Source organism: Salmo salar, unplaced genomic scaffold, assembly GCF_965601325.2.
Source record: "Salmo salar unplaced genomic scaffold, fSalSal1 ptg000221l, whole genome shotgun sequence".
In the NCBI taxonomy this organism is placed as follows: domain Eukaryota; kingdom Metazoa; phylum Chordata; class Actinopteri; order Salmoniformes; family Salmonidae; genus Salmo; species Salmo salar.
Window position 1 is genome coordinate 342,071 of NW_027675333.1, and position 17,930 is coordinate 360,000.

The 17,930-nt window shown below is 41.3% G+C and overlaps 1 protein-coding gene across 1 annotated transcript in view; it reads right to left on the minus strand.

Annotated features, from left to right (window-relative positions):
* Window positions 1–16,051: 16,051 nt before the first annotated feature.
* LOC145867153 (tripartite motif-containing protein 16-like) overlaps window positions 16,052–17,930 on the minus strand; it is a 14,077-nt gene continuing 12,198 nt past the window's right edge. Inside the window, exon 6 of the mRNA XM_082971215.1 lies at window positions 16,052–17,930. This exon is cut by the window's right edge and continues 829 nt beyond it. The gene's annotated coding sequence lies outside the window, so the exon portion shown is untranslated.

Sequence of the window (17,930 nt, forward strand, 5' to 3'; positions counted from 1 at the left end):
GCTAGGGGGCAGCATTTGCACGTCTGGATAAAAAAAATGTACCCGATTTAATCTGGTTACTAATCCTACCCAGTAACTAGAATATGCATATACTTATTATATATGGATAGAAAACACTCTAAAGTTTCTAAAACTGTTTGAATGGTGTCTGTGAGTATAACAGAACTCATTTGGCAGGCAAAACCCTGAGACATTTTCTGACAGGAAGTGGATACCTGATGTGTTGTATTGACTTTAAACCTATCCCATTGAAAAACACAGGGGCTTAGGAATATTTTGGCACTTCCTATTGCTTCCACTAGATGTCACCAGCCTTTACAAAGTGTTTTGAGTCTTCTGGAGGGAGATCTGACCGAACAAGAGCCATGGAACGATGATGTCCCATTAGACACCTGGCGCGCGAGTTCATGTTGGGTACCCTCGTTCCAATACGTTATAAAAGAGTATGCATTCGTCCACCTTGAATATTATTCATGTTCTGGTTAAAAAAGGCCCTAATGATTTATGCTATACAACGTTTGACATGTTTGAACGAACGGAAATATATTTTTTCCCCTCGTTCATGACGAGAAGTCCGGCTGGCTTAGATCATGTGCTAACGAGACGGAGATTTTTGGACATAAATGATGAGCTTTTTTGAACAAAACTACATTCGTTATGGACCTGTGATACCTGGAAGTGACATCTGATGAAGAGAATCAAAGGTAATGGATTATTTACATAGTATTTTAGATCTCCCCAACATGACGTCTAGTCTGTATCGCAACGCGTATTTTTCTGGGCGCAGTGCTCAGATTATTGCAAAGTGTGATTTCCCAGTAAGGTTATTTTTAAATCTGGCAAGTTGATTGCGTTCAAGAGATGTAAATCTATAATTCTTTAAATGACAATATAATATTTTACCAATGTTTTCTAATTTTAATTATTTAATTTGTGACGCTGACTTGACTGCCGGTTATTGGAGGGAAACGATTTCCTCAACATCAATGCCATAGTAAAACGCTGTTTTTGGATATAAATATGAACTTGATAGAACTAAAAATGCATGCATTGTCTAACATAATGTCCTAGGAGTGTCATCTGATGGAGATTGTAAAAGGTTAGTGCATCATTTTAGCTGGTTTTATGGTTTTGGTGACCCTGTCTTTGACTTGACAAAACATTACACACAACTCTTGTAAATGTACTGTCCTAACATACTCTAAATTTATGCTTTCGCCGTAAAACCTTTTTGAAATCGTAAAACGTGGTTAGATTAAGGAGATGTTTATCTTTCAAAGGGTGTAAAATAGTTGTATGTTTGAAAAATTTGAATTTTGACATTTATTTGGATTCAAATTTGCCGCTCTTGAAATGCACCTGCTGTTGATGGAGTGCACCACGGCTGGCACGCTAGCGTCCCACCTAGCCCCAAGAGGTTTTAAAGTAAATAACGCTTTATGACTGCTGAATACCAACTATTAAATCGTTTAGGGTAGGGATGTCCCAAGGATCCCAGATAGCATTGACCATTGTGCATTCTTCTGTCTCTTTTACATAGCAGGTGATGGGTTCTGACTTCTGAACTTGAAAATATTAAATATCCTTATTATGTGAAATTGAATGAAACAATAATGTATGTTGATGCTAATATGATGTACAATATTCCATGATGTTTCTATATGATAACAATAGAGTAATATATTTAATGTCATATACTATTTTTTAACAGTTTCACTAATTCATTTTAATTAACTTAATCATTATGATTCAACATCAGTTCACCGTCTCACCTCATACTGTATTGGAGCAGCAGCAGCTGACTGCCCAGTTCAACATCAGTTCACCGTCTCACCTCATACTGTATTGGAGCAGCAGCAGCTGACTGCCCAGTTCAACATCAGTTCACCGTCTCACCTCATACTGTATTGGAGCAGCAGCAGCTGACTGCCCGGTTCAACATCAGTTCACCGTCTCATCTCATACTGTATTGGAGCAGCAGCAGCTGACTGCCCAGTTCAACATCAGTTCACCGTCTCACCTCATACTGTATTGGAGCAGCAGCAGCTGACTTGATCGTTGATACTAATCATCATGTTTGAATCTGAGAGTAAATAGAGCCGACTACACTCTAAAAATGACGGGTTCAACGGGTTGTTCTCAAATCCCCTAAGAACCGTAGGGTTCTTGGTCAATGAAAAACAGCCCTAAAAGGTTCTTCAAAGAACTTGTTAGAAGGTGGGTTCATCGAGGAACCTCCATTGTTGCTGGACTGTGTTTTAGTACTATATCTCTTTACACAATGATGAAAATAATCATGGCCTCTAAACCTTCAAGCTGCATACTGGACCCTATTCCAACTAAACTACTGAAAGAGCTGCTTTCTGTGCTTGGCCCTCCTATGTTGAACATAATAAACGGCTCTCTATCCACCGGATGTGCACCAAACCCACTAAAAGTGGCAGTAATAAAGCCTCTCTTGAAAAAGCCAAATCTTGACCCAGAAATTATAAAAAACTATCGGCCTATATCGAATCTTCCATTCCTCTCAAAAATTTTAGAAAAAGCTGTTGCGCAGCAACTCACTGCCTTCCTGAAGACAAACAATGTACACGAAATGCTTCAGTCTGGTTTTAGACCCCATCATAGCACTGAGACTGCACTTGTGAAGGTGGTAAATGACCTTTTAATTAGATCTTAGTGCTGCTTTTGATACCATCGATCACCACATTCTTTTGGAGAGATTGGAAACCCAAAATGGTCTACATGGACAAGTTCTGGCCTGGTTTAGGTCTTATCTGTCGGAAAGATATCAATTTGTCTCTGTGAATGGTTTGTCCTCTGACAAATCAACTGTAAATTTCGGTGTTCCTCAAGGTTCTGTTTTAGGACCACTATTGTTTTCACTATATATTTTACCTCTTGGGGATGTCATTCAAAAAGATAATGTTAAATTTCACTGCTATGCGGATGACACACAGCTGTACATTTCAATGAAACATGGTGAAGCCCCAAAATTGCCCTCGCTAAAAGCCTGTGTCTCAGACATAAGGAAGTGGATGGCTGCAAACTTTCTACTCTTAAACTCGGACAAAACAGAGATGCTGTTCTAGGTCCCAAGAAACAAAGAGATCTTCTGTTGAATCTGACAATTAATCTGGATGGTTGTACAGTCCTCTCAAATAAAACTGTGAAGAACCTCGGCGTTACTCTGGACCCTGATCTCTCTTTTGAAGAACATATCAAGACTGTTTCAAGGACAGCTTTTTTCCATCTACGTAACATTGCAAAAATCAGAAACTTTCTGTCCAAAAATGACGCAGAAAAATTAATCCATGCCTTTGTTACTTCTAGGTTGGACTACTGCAATGCTCTACTTTCCGGCTACCCGGATAAAGCACTAAATAAACTTCAGTTAGTGCTAAATACGGCTGCTAGAATCCTGACTAGAACCCCAAAAATTGATCATATTACTCCAGTGCTAGCCTCCCTACACTGGCTTCCTGTTAAGGCAAGGGCTGATATCAAGGTTTTACTGCTAACCTACAAAGCATTACATGGGCTTGCTCCTACCTATCTTTCCGATTTGGTCCTGCCGTACATACCTACACGTACGCTACGGCCTCCTAATTGTTCCTAGAATTTCTAAGCAAACAGCTGGAGGCAGGGCTTTCTCCTGTAGAGCTCCATTTTTATGGAATAGTCTGCCTATCCATGTGAGACGCAGACTCAGTCTCAACTTTTAAGTCTTTACTGAAGACACATCTCTTCAGTAGGTCCTATGATTAAGTGTAGTCTGGCCCAGGGGTGTGAAGGTGAACGGAAAGGCTGGAGCAACGAACCGCCCTTGCTGTCTCTGCCTGGCCGGTTTCCCCTCTTTCCACTGGGATTCTCTGCCTCTACCCCTATTACGGGGGCTGAGTCACTGGCTTACTGGTGTTCTTCCATGCCGTCCCTGGGAGGGGTGCGTCACTTGAGTGGGTTGAGTCACTGACGTGGTCTTCCTGTCTGGGTTGGCGCCCCCCCTTGGGCTGTGCCGTGGCGGAGATCTTTGTGGGCTATACTCGGCCTTGTCCCGGGATGGTATGTTGGTGGTTGGAGATATCACTCCAGTGGTGTGGAGGCTGTGCTTTGGCAAAGTGGTTGGGTTATATCCTATCTGTTTGGCCCTGTCCGGGGGTTTCATCGGATGGGGCCACAGTGTCTTCTGACCCCTCCTGTCTCAGCCTCCAGTATTTATGCTGCAGTAGTTTATGTGTCGGGGTGCTAGGGTCAGTCTGTTAAATCTGGAGTATTTCTCTTGTCTTTTCTGGTGTCCTGTGTGAATTTAAATATGCTCTCTCTAATTCTTTCTCTTTCTTTCTTTCTCTCTCTTGGAGGACCTGAGCCCTAGGACCATGCCTCAGGACTACCTGGCTTGATGACTCCTTGCTATCCCCAGTCCACCTGGCCGTGCTGCTGCTCCAGTTCCAACTGTTCTGCCTGCAGCTATGGAACCCTGACCTGTTCACCGGACATACTACCTGTCCCAGACCTGCTGTTTTCAACTCTCTAGAGACAGCAGGAGCGGTAGAGATACTCTCAAAGATCGGCTATGAAAAAGCCAACTGACACTTACTCTTGTGTTACTGACTTGTTGCACCCTCGACAACTACTATGATTATTATTATTTGACAATGCTGGTCATTTATGAACATTTGAACATCTAGGCCATGTGCTGTTATAATCTCCACCCGGCACAGCCAGAAGAGGACTGGCCACCCCTCATAGCCTGGTTCCTCTCTAGGTTTCTTCCTAGGTTTTGGCATTTCTAGGGAGTTTTTCCTAGCCACCGTGCTTCTACACCTGCATTGCTTGCTGTTTGGGGTTTTAGGCTGGGTTTCTGTACAGCACTTTGAGATATCAGCTGATATAAGAAGGGCTATATAAATACATTTGATTTGATTTGACTTCTTCCGGGAACGTCGCAATTACAACTGAAAACAATGGTGACAAGTTTGGATGCGACAACAGTTAAAAAGGTTAAGTTGGGTTGATGTTTGGCTCTGAATATGTCTCGAAATAATGTATTATAATAATATAACATACTAATAATGAATAACGAAGACAATGATGGTTTTCTGTGAATATCTTCCATAACGTTACTATAGTTAATTATCGTAAATATTAGAAAGCCGGGTTTGACCGTCGGCGTTGTATGAGCTACAGTACAGTACCGTTAGCTAGCTAGCTAACGTTATGTCCTAACTAGGCACAACTAGGTTTGGATTATTTCCTCAACTATATTCTTTCCCATATATTCTATATCGTTTCCATAAAGCCAACATGGCTTTACACTCTCATTAATGTAAGTTTCCAATCTAGAGCAGTTCTCACTTTTGTGATAATAAACTAGCTAACTTAACTAACTAACTAAGGACAGTGACCTGTCCAGACGAGATGTTACAACGAACTGAATCGTCAATGGAGGTCTTCCTCTTTATATAGCCTGCTACAGCATGCAATACTATTAACTCACAAGGGGGCATAACGTTACATGGACAATACTATCCCATTCTGGAAACGTTACATGTACAATACTATCCCATTTTGGAAACGATACATGTACAATACTATCCCATTTTGGAAACGTTACATGTACAATACTATCCCATTTTGGAAACGTTACATGTACAATACTATCCCATTTTGGAAACGTTACATGTCCGCCCCCTTGTGGAGGGAAATTAATATCTTAGATGGTAGCTGTAGATGGGATTCAAATGCATAATGGTATTAATACAGTGTCTAGACTACCTCTCTTGTATAAATGCCCTTCAGAATCCAAACACAGTATTGCCACGCAGCAAAATGTTGCGTATAATCTTTCAAGTCAGCCTGATAAAATATTGAACAATTTGTGTACAAAGATATCTTGAAATGTGATATTAGGGCTGTATGGCAGTACTGTTACTGTATGGCAGTACTGTATTGGCTAGTGCTTTCTCCAATATGTTCTTCTATTTTACATTACATTGTATGTCGATGACATTTATCTTTCAATATTTATTTAATATATATTTTTTAATGCTTGAAAGACTATTCTTTGACACATTTTCTCTTCCTTTGAAATTCTTATAGGACAGAACATGGACACAATGCAATTGGGATCAAGAAGAAGGTACAGATTGTCACGCCCTGACCAGGTGAACTCGGGTATATTGGGTCAGGGTGTGTCAGGTTAGGTATTTTTCATTGGTTTGTGTTTGGTTTACGTTTTAGCCTTGTGTAGGCTCTAGGTGGGTTTATTTCTATGTTGGGTTCTGTCATTCCCAATCAGAGACAGCTGTCGCTAATTGTCTCTGATTGGGATCACATTTAAGTTGCTGTTTTCCCCACGCTGTTTGTGGGGTGTTGTCTCTTTGTTTGAGCACGTAACGTATCTGCATTTTTCTTGATTTTGTGTACATGTACATGTTTAATTCCAGTGTGTTGAATAAACATGTGTTCGCTCCCAGCTGCGTTTTGGTCCGCTTCCTCGTCACCATGCGATGCACGTTACACAGATATGTTGTAGGACAGCTGCATTTCAAGTGTACATTTAACCTACATAGCAGTCAATACAAACTGACATCTATTAGCATACAAATGTGTGCAAATTATCTTTTCAGATCTTCTCAGAAATGAATCAAGTCCATGGAATGGATATAGACAAAAATATAATTCAAGGACTATCAGAGGTAGAGAGGCGAGGCAGGGGTGAGGACATCATCCTGCTATTTTGACAGTCCCTGAAGGACAATACAGAAGAGGTATTTGCTCTTATTCCTTCCCTTTCTCTAATGAATTTGGTAATAAAATTAGCAAGTGTAGTAAGATCATTGCTTTACTTTACTAGGACTGGAGACCACAGCAGTGATTCTGCTCTTGCCCTACCTCTTCAATGAGGACCCGAGTGGCCTTTATGTCCGTGACAAGGTATGTCTATGCACCAATCATCTGTTTCTTCATAAACATAGGTGTGCATGCTTATATAAAACTACAGCTGAACATTTGTTATGTTCTTTGTTAATTGTATGTGTATTAATCTTTCCTTACTTTTGTTGACACAGATTTCACCGCTCTTCACTCCTTTACTGCACATCGGTGGAAATCCATTTCACCATGAGAGTGAAATCCCGCTGGCCTTTGATGGGGAGAACATCCAGGCCCTCGAGGACGTCCCCGTGGGACTTGGAGCTCTGCTACGGCTGGATTTTTATTTTCTGTAACATTTCCCCAAAATGTCAGAAAAACTATTATGTTGTGAAGTTACTGTGTTCTGGGGATCAGAGAAGTTGGGGTGAAGTTACCAGGGCCGGTCATAAAGATGGAAAACTTCCTAACATAACTAAGTGGATACGATATACACACTAAAGCTGAAAAATCTGTATTTAGCATCAAGTCTACAATGTTGTTAGTTGACCTGTGAATCATTTTTAATGTTGTTTTTATTTTACATCATTATTTTATACATTTTAAATGTCATGAAAAGTCACTCTGGATAAGAGCGTCTGCTAAATGACTAAAATGTAAAATGTAAAAAAAATGTCATGAAAAGCACTATACAAAGTAAAAGTATTATTTATTATGGTCTGACATGTCTGCAGAAATGTTTCAATTTGGTAATGTGTTTTGTTTGGTAAATGGTTTTGTAAATATTAATTCACAGTTGTGGTGCCACTAAATAAACAATGAATTATTTAAATCAATATTGTGAATATTATTATTATTATTATTCAAATGTTTTTATAATGGAGGGAGGGTGGACAGGGAGTTAAAAAAATTAACCCCAAAAGGTTATTTGAGGAACCATGATAAGGGGTTCTTCAAAGAACTTATAGGGGTTCCCACAAAATGTTCTTCAAATAACTTTTAGGGGTTCCCACACAGTTCCAGTTTGAAGAACCCCTAAAGGATACTCCAGGAACCTTTACTTTTTAGAGTGTATATTGATAAAAGTCACCTGGTCCGAGAGACATTTAAATAGTTATACACAGCCCAATTTGAGTTTGTGTGTGTTCTCTGGTGTGATATAAGGCTGTGTGAATGAGTAAAACTCTTCCCACATTCATCACAGCTACACGGTTTCTCTCCTGTGTGTGTTCTCTGGTGTGATATCAGGTTGCATTGCTGAGTAAAACTCTTCCCACATTGACCACAGCTATAAGGTTTCTCTCCTGTGTGTGTTCTCTGGTGTGATTTCAGGCTCTGTGACCAAGTAAAACTCTTCCCACATTCATCACAGCTATAAGGTTTCTCTCCTGTGTGTATTCTCTGGTGTGATATCAGGTTGCTTAGCTGACTAAAACTCTTCCCACATTGATTACAGCTATAAGATTTCTCTCCTGTGTGGATTCTCTGATGAATTTTAATGCCTGCTGAGGAGGTGAATCTCTTCCCACAGTCAGAGCAGCAGAGAGTTCTCTTCCCTGTGGGTCTTTGCAGGTGTTTATTGAGGTGTTGTGATCTGGAGAGACTCTTCTCTGCCTCTTCAGCATCATGATGTTGTTGAGGCTCCCCAGAGGATCCACGATAGTCCTGTCTCTCTCCTGTGTGAACAACAAAGTCAGACAGATGATTAAAGGCCCACAACAGCGGAAATCCACTGTAAAAGGTGATGCCAACAGCGTAGCCATGATGTTGTACAACAATTGTCGTCTGTAATGAATGTAATGATTATTTGACAATTGTCTTAACTTCTCTAGGGTAGGGGACAGTATTTTGACGTCCGGATGAAAGGTGTGCCAGTAGTAAAATGCCTGCTACTCAGGCTCAGAAGATAGGATATGCATATTATTAGTAGATTTGGATAGAAAACACTGAAGTTTCTAAAACGTTTTGAATGATGTCTGTGAGTATAACAGAACTCATATCGCAGGCAAAAACCAGAGAAGAATCCAACCAGGAAGTGTGGAATTCTGAGATCTGTAGTTTTTCAACTCATTGCCTATCAAACATAGTGACTTAGGGTTCATTTTGCACTTCCTAAGGCTTTATGATATTTGTATTTGTCAAAAGGGCAGTTGAGCATCGTGTCACCAGAATAAGACCCTCGATATTTATTGGAAAGGAGCACCAAGCTCATCACCGTGCACTTTCAACACTGTGAAATTCATCATAATATACTTAATCTGTTGCCTAAGAAACTGCATGGTTTCCTGAGTAGTAGTGGGAGGGCCACACTCAATATCATCGCGTGACAAGTTTACTTCGATATGATGGAAATGACATAAAGATTTGAGCATAAAGGCGTTTCCACCGCCATTTCTCGCATAATTAATTTTACAGACAAAAATATCCCACCATGTCGAACGAACAAATTAAAAACTGTTGATAAAAACGTGGTTAATGTAGTTAATTACGACATTTCTGCGCTGAACTAGGTTGAATATTTGGTTAATGAAAACTACAACTCCCTTCAGCCCAGTGTCCCACATAGTTCTTGACTTGATTTCTCTCGTGAATGATTTGATTTCTCTCTGGAGAAACGGCGCGTTGGGATCACAGAAATAACGAACTAAATGGAATTCAAGTCATTGAACCCACATCGGTCAATTAGTTGTTGAATAACCGGAGAAAAAAAATACGAAATTTCGGTTAATCGCTCAGCACTTGCCCTCTCTCCAGTGCTTAATTTTAGCCGGATCCTACTGGAACAGGATCTGGCACCTCTCCGTCTTGGAACAGTTTCGTTTTGTCCGGATCCGGTACCTCTTCTGGCATGAAAAATAATTGTCACTTTTTGCAATGTAAAGATTCTAATAAACGTGATCAAAGTTCTTTGGAGTTGCCTCTTCTTTAATCCCCCCCCCATCTCTCACTACAATGAGATTCACTTTCTATTATCTCTCTCTCCCGCTCTCTACTCCGATAGACATGAGCCTGCAACTCTCATCTCTCCAGCATTGCAATTCATAATGTCCTTATAGAGCCGCGCAAAGGGTTGAAATACATTTGACAAAGTTATGGTTACTGCTGTCTGTTGAGAAATAAATTAAATAGGCCTAGGCTATTGATGGATTCAATGTCGTTTTCATTGATCTCAGATTCTCAGTTTGTCAGTGTCTAAATTGCCTGTCATTTCGATCATTTTGTGCTTTCAAGACAACTTGGAACTCGAAAACAAATAAGCCGAATCATGATGTCAGTGATCGTCAGGTCGGAAAGTCGGAGCTCTAGAAGAGGCCAGAGTTCCCCATGTGGAATTTCAAATTGGATGACCATCCAAAACAAATTTTTCCAGTCTGAGCTCGTTATTTCCCCAATTTCGCAGTTGTCTTGAACGCACTGAAGTCTGAAGTCGTAGATTGCCCAGCTCCGAGTTCCCAGTTGTTTTGAACGCAGCATTAAAAAAAGATCGTGCCAAAATCTCCAATCGTAAAATGACGTAGAATTGCATTAAATGCGTTTATAAAAAGGCCAAACATTTTCTGGACCCTAGGCCACAAACCTTTTTTCCCCATGTGGGCAACTTCTGTAAATGCCTCTACTTACTGCTCTATGCCACTACGCAAATGTGATGATATGCATGCAATGCAGGTCACCCCCCTCTCGTGCTCACTTGTTCCGGCAACTCCTGATTTACAAATTAGGCACTGTCTAGCTCTTTTTTTCTCCCTCAGTCAGTCTTTTTCCAGTAACTCCACAGTCAACAACTCCACAGTCAACAACGTCTAGCCTAGGGGTGTCAAATTCGATTCACAAGTGTCTGCGGGTTTTTGGTTTTTCCTTTCAATAAAGACCTAGACAACCAGGTGAGGGGAGTTCCTAACTAATTAGTGACCTTAATTAATCTATCAAGTACAAGGGTGGAGGGATAACCTGCAGACTCTTGGCCCTCTGTGGAATGAGTTTGACACGTGACTAACCCTTACCTAGCTCTCTCTCTCTCTCTCTCTGTGGCTTGTATTCTTTCCCCTGGCTTCCTTGTTTGGGCACTCTCTCCCTCCCCTACTCGCTCTCTCCTCTTCCCCCTTTCTCTCCTTTCTCCCCCTCTCTACTCTGTTCCTCTCTCATTCTTCCACCCCTGGCAGTGCACTCTTAATCCCCCCGCCAGAGTCCATGCCCTTGTAGAGCAGAGAGCATACGCTGGCGACCGTCAGCCCAGCTCCAGTTGATGAGGTAGCAGCATATCGCTTAGGGGCCCTGGCATGGGTCACATCCTGCCACGGCCCTGCCGCAGCCTTCAGGGAGGCACCATCCTAGTCAACTCCCCCCTCCACTATCACTGCACTTCATGTGTAAGCACTGAGCATTCATGGCTGCTTCACCCAATCATAATAACTTATCACAATAAAATAACAACAGCTTGCAGTCAACGGTAGATCCACCTAGCCAGGTAAACACTTCTTTAATCACTAGATTGTAATACTGGGGTGGTGAACTATTAATGACTTACCACATAATTGTTAACAATATATAAATGAACGTCATATAAATGCACACACTCAATCTCATAGCAATATAACAAGGTCATTCTTCTTTCCGATTTGGATAATCTGGCAACGTCAAAGCATTCCCCCTAGCATGTCCATGTTTGTCTTGTCTTATAATGCATTTGTGTGGTATGGAGTCCACATACCTTCAAATCCAGAAGGCTAAATTAAAATGGCGTGCTGACTGTTAATGGAGTGGGACAAACATATGACTTCACTGTCTGTTGTGGCTTCAAGCTCATGTAATGAATAATACAACAGTCTCCACCTGTATCAGTGCAGTCAATGGGCCTGACAGTTGCTATTTATATGTATATTTTCAGCACAGTGTCTTCCCTCCACGATCACACTCAGTCAACTTGTCCTTGAATTACACAGACAAGATAGCAAAACAATACCCAGAGAAAAGACAGTTTATTATCCTCTTTTAAAAGCTAATCAGCATGTAGTGACATAGCCTGATGCAAAATAGAAATTCCAGGAGAAAAACTCTCCATGTAACTAAATTATGCTCTGAATGAAAGTAAGCTCACCCATGCGGTTAATTTGACTAATTTTCTGAAATGACTTTTGTTTCTCATGAGGCGATGTAGCTAGCTAATGAGTTTGTCGGTCCACTCCAGCTGAATAATATGTATAGAGATCCTATTAAATAACTATTCTAGTATTCTAATTCATAATTCTATGGTCATATGACCCACAATGAGAGACAACTGGGGAATGCAGCTGATCGGTAGATTACTACGCTGACATCACAATGTCAGACCTGGGAAGCACTGCTCCCATTGCCTTCCCATGCCCTCCGCCCATTTTCTCGGTCAGTCACAGCACCCCACCCACCCTTTTCCCCACCCCCTCCCACTTAATGACCCCATACCTCATTATGATCTGCAAAGTCCCTTGGTGTCCTCTCACCATATTTATTTTTAATTGAACCTTTATTTAACTAGGTAAGTCAGTTGAGAGCAAATTCTTATTTACAATGACGGCCTACCAAAAGGCAAAAGGCCTCCTGCAGAGACGTGGGCCTGGGATTAAAAATAAAAAATAAAAACAATATAAATATAGGACAAAACACACATCAAAACAAGAGAGACAACACAACATATGGTCCCCCACAGCACACCCTATCTCTTTAAAGGTACGGCACTCTGGTAAGAATGTACTGTATTTTCAACCACATGGCTGTCAGGTAGAGTCATAGCATCTGTACTGAGAGTGGTGTTATTGATATTTTTGCTACGAGTGCTTTACTATGTAGATTCTCCTCTTGTCATTTGTGAATTATTCCATCCTGTCTCAGAAGCACTCTGATGTAGCCAATGGTAATGTGCAGTTTGAACCATAACAATGTTTTAGTAAAGGGATGAGGGATGCACTGGAGAAATGAAACCACTTTCAAAATTATAGACAGAGTTATGAATGCAAGGACTGACCTTCCACGGTATCAAAGTTATAGTTTTAACCATGTTTTGAGTCTATACAGTGTTTGTTTACATTCACATTGTTTCCAAACAATGGAGTTAAACAAGATTATATTTTGCATTCTGATGGGGTACAACAGTTAAACTAAGGTCATAAATAGATGTATTGAAAAGTTGTTGACAAGCAGCCAGCAGCCAGTCCTCCAGACTGCTGCCTGAGCACCTTTGTCTGCTCACACAAGCTGTGCTCTGCTTTGATACCAACACAGAAATATATAGAAAGTCACTGATTTAATATTTCATATTTGTAACGAACATCTAACAACAGATGTCTGTTTGTATGTGGTCTGACAGAGGTTTGAGGACAGTGAAGGTCAAATGCGTAAGCATCATAAATGATTGCACTCTGAAGCAACAAATCTATAAATTAAACTGTTGACAGGATTATATCTTTGCCCCTTGGTGGAGTCAATCAAACTAAAAGACGTCAAGAAAAGTCAAGAAAGTCCACAGCCCACTTGCCTGACTCCTGCTATTCAGAAGAGTACAATTTTTTATTAAGGGTCTGGAAAAATACACAACACTATTTACATAGATAGAGAGGCTCCTCAATGGGAGCAGCACTTGTGAATACAATGAATTCAACTGAAATACAATGAACTCTTATGACTCAGAGCAATGGATTTGAAATATTCTTTCAAAATAAAATATCAAAGAAATGAATGACGTCCAGAGTTACAAAATTCCTGTAGTTGTCATTCAAGACTATGTGATAACTTGTTGATCTCAGGAGGTTTTAAATGTTATATGATCACATATGACTCAGGCATTTGAGTCACCTGGTTCAAAGGGACAGTTCACCATCCTCTGATTGGCAATCAGTGTGTGGTGTAAACCTTTGTTGATTCCGTATTGAATAGCAGTGATTGAATCAACTAGCTTAGCTTGAAACATTCATGACTAAGACCTTTGTATAGACAGACATAGCTATCCTGATTTGTGCTGCAGCGAAAATAGAGAGGATGCATAGTACAGTAATGCATAGTACAGCAACGTGAAAGTGCAACCATACAGCTGAAGAGTAAAGGCTGGTAACAGTGCACCAACTCGTCTCTTTCTCCTGCTTTAAAAACCTTTTACTGCAGAGGACTACATCAGTGTCACACAGAGTGTTTCTTGGTAGTCAAACAAATCTACTTTGAAACAAAAGTACTCCACTCGTAGGAGTGGTTTGTTCATAACCATCCTCCTTTTTGAGGCCACTAGGTCATTTGACTGCAGGAAAGGGCTACAGCTGGAATCCTTAATTGGTGAAACTGCCACATCCGTTTGGGATTACAACAACAAAGAAGTTACTGCAAACAACCAACACTGTTTTTCCCTCTGACATTATTGCATGCGTGATAGAACAGCACAATATGTACTGCAATTTTCTGACGTCGCTGCCGGAGTCTCCTCTCCTCTGTTTCAACAACAAAACAAAAACAATAACAAAGAAGACACACACACACACACACACACACACACACACACACACACACACACACACACACACACACACACACACACTACACACACACACACACACACACACACTACACACACACACACACACACACACACACACACTACACACACACACACACACACACACACACACACAGACACACACACACAGACACACACAGACACACACACACACACACACACACACACACACACACACACACACACACACACACACACACACACAGATTTGGTCCTCAGATACTCAAGAAGTTCTAAAGCTGCACCAATGAGAGCATCTTGACTGGCTGCTTCGCCGTCTGGTATGGCAACTGCACCGCCCTTGACCACAAGGCTCTACAGAGGGTGGTGCGGACAGCCTAGTACTTCTCTGGGGCCGAACTCCATGCCATCCTGGACGTTTATACCAGGCGGTGTCTAAGGAAGGCCCAGGAAATTGCCAAAGACTTCAGCCACCTAAGCACATGGACTGTTCTCTGTGCTACCGGAGCAACGGGTCTCAGACCAACAGGCTCCAAGATAGCTTCTATCTTGAAAGCAATTCGACTGCTGAATAGCTTCTCAGACTATCTGTACTGACTCTACCTGCACTGGCTATATACACATGTCTCGATCCACACACACATAACACACTCACGCATACTGATGTCACATACACACACACACACGCCACCACAGACTCACACACAGCATATACACTGCTGCTACTTTTCACTCTTATTATTATATTTATATATATACTGCTCAAAAAAATAAAGGGAACACTTAAACAACACATCCTAGATCTGAATGAAATAAATAATCTTATTAAATACTTTTTTCTTTACATAGTTGAATGTGCTGACAACAAAATCACACAAAAATAATCAATGGAAATCCAATTTATCAACCCATGGAGGTCTGGATTTGGAGTCACACTCAAAATTAAAGTGGAAAACCACACTACAGGCTGATCCAACTTTGATGTAATGTCCTTAAAACAAGTCAAAATGAGGCTCAGTAGTGTGTGTGGCCTCCACGTGCCTGTATGACCTCCCTACAACGCCTGGGCATGCTCCTGATGAGGTGGCGGATGGTCTCCTGAGGGATCTCCTCCCAGACCTGGACTAAAGCATCCACCAACTCCTGGACAGTCTGTGGTGCAACGTGGCGTTGGTGGATGGAGCGAGACATGATGTCCCAGATGTGCTCAATTGGATTCAGGTCTGGGGAACGGGCGGGCCAGTCCATAGCATCAATGCCTTCCTCTTGCAGGAACTGCTGACACACTCCAGCCACATGAGGTCTAGCATTGTCTTGCATTAGGAGGAACCCAGGGCCAACCGCACCAGCATATGGTCTCACAAGGGGTCTGAGGATCTCATCTCGGTACCTAATGGCAGTCAGGCTACCTCTCAATTTAGAACACACATTTAGAACCCTCGTTTAGAACGCTCATTTAGAACGCTCATTTAGAACCCTCGTTTAGAACGCTCTTTTAGAACCCTCGTTTAGAACGCTCGTTTAGAACGCTCTTTAGAACCCTCGTTTAGAACGTTCCTTTAGAACGCTCATTTAGAACGCTCTTTAGAACCCTCATTTAGAACCCTCATTTACAACAACAATCAGCATTTGAGCTGGACACACTTTTTTCAGAAACTATTTACACAAAAACACACACAGTCCTTACAAAGTTTATCTCCAGAATGTGAGCAGTTTATTTTTGGATGCAAATGGTTCATATATTCACAGAAGTATATATATTTAATCACTGAACAGTAGCAGACCTAACTTCATCTGTTCCTGACTCTGGATAGTGGATTAAAAAGACCACCTGTTGTTACATCAACACCAGACATCATGATTCATGGAAATGGACATTGTATTTTATCAAATATGAAAACCTTAAATCTCTTCAAATTCAAATCAGTCAGAAAATAAGGATTGTACATAAAACAGAGCAGAATAAATCATCACATCTGGGGACCATCACCACCAGCATGACTAGTATCTATGTGGACCCTACTACAGTTTAACCAGCTCAGCTATAGACTACACCAGCATGACTAGTATCTATGTGGACCCTACTACAGTTTAACCAGCTCAGCTATAGACTACACCAGCATGACTAGTATCTATGTGGACCCTACTACAGTTTAACCAGCTCAGCTATAGACTACACCAGCATGACTAGTATCTATGTGGACCCTACTACAGTTTAACCAGCTCAGCTATAGACTACACCAGCATGACTAGTATCTATGTGGACCCTACTACAGTTTAACCAGCTCAGCTATAGACTACACCAGCATGACTAGTATCTATGTGGACCCTACTACAGTTTAACCAGCTCAGCTATAGACTACACCAGCATGACTAGTATCTATGTGTACCCTACTACAGTTTAACCAGCTCAGCTATAGACTACACCAGCATGACTAGTATCTATGTGGACCCTACTACAGTTTAACCAGCTCAGCTATAGACTACACCAGCATGACTAGTATCTATGTGGACCCTACTACAGTTTAACCAGCTCGGCTATAGACTACACCAGCATGACTAGTATCTATGTGGACCCTACTACAGTTTAACCAGCTCAGCTATAGACTACACCAGCATGACTAGTATCTATGTGGACCCTACAACAGTTTAACCAGCTCAGCTATAGACTACACCAGCATGACTAGTATCTATGTGGACCCTACTACAGTTTAACCAGCTCAGCTATAGACTACACCAGCATGACTAGTATCTATGTGGACCCTACTACAGTTTAACCAGCTCAGCTATAGACTACACCAGCATGACTAGTATCTATGTGGACCCTACTACAGTTTAACCAGCTCAGCTATAGACTACACCAGCGTGACTAGTATCTATGTGGACCCTACTACAGTTTAACCAGCTCAGCTATAGACTACACCAGCATGACTAGTATCTATGTGGACCCTACTACAGTTTAACCAGCTCAGCTATAGACTACACCAGCATGACTAGTATCTATGTGGACCCTACTACAGTTTAACCAGCTCAGCTATAGACTACACCAGCATGACTAGTATCTATGTGGACCCTACTACAGTTTAACCAGCTCAGCTATAGACTACACCAGCATGACTAGTATCTATGTGGACCCTACTACAGTTTAACCAGCTCAGCTATAGTCTACACCAGCATGACTAGTATCTATGTGGACCCTACTACAGTTTAACCAGCTCAGCTATAGACTACACCAGCATGACTAGTATCTATGTGGACCCTACTACAGTTTAACCAGCTCAGCTATAGACTACACCAGCATGACTAGTATCTATGTGGACCCTACTACAGTTTAACCAGCTCAGCTATAGACTACACCAGCATGACTAGTATCTATGTGGACCCTACTACAGTTTAACCAGCTCAGCTATAGACTACACCAGCATGACTAGTATCTATGTGGACCCTACTACAGTTTAACCAGCTCAGCTATAGACTACACCAGCATGACTAGTATCTATGTGGACCCTACCACAGTTTAACCAGCTCAGCTATAGACTACACCAGCATGACTAGTATCTAT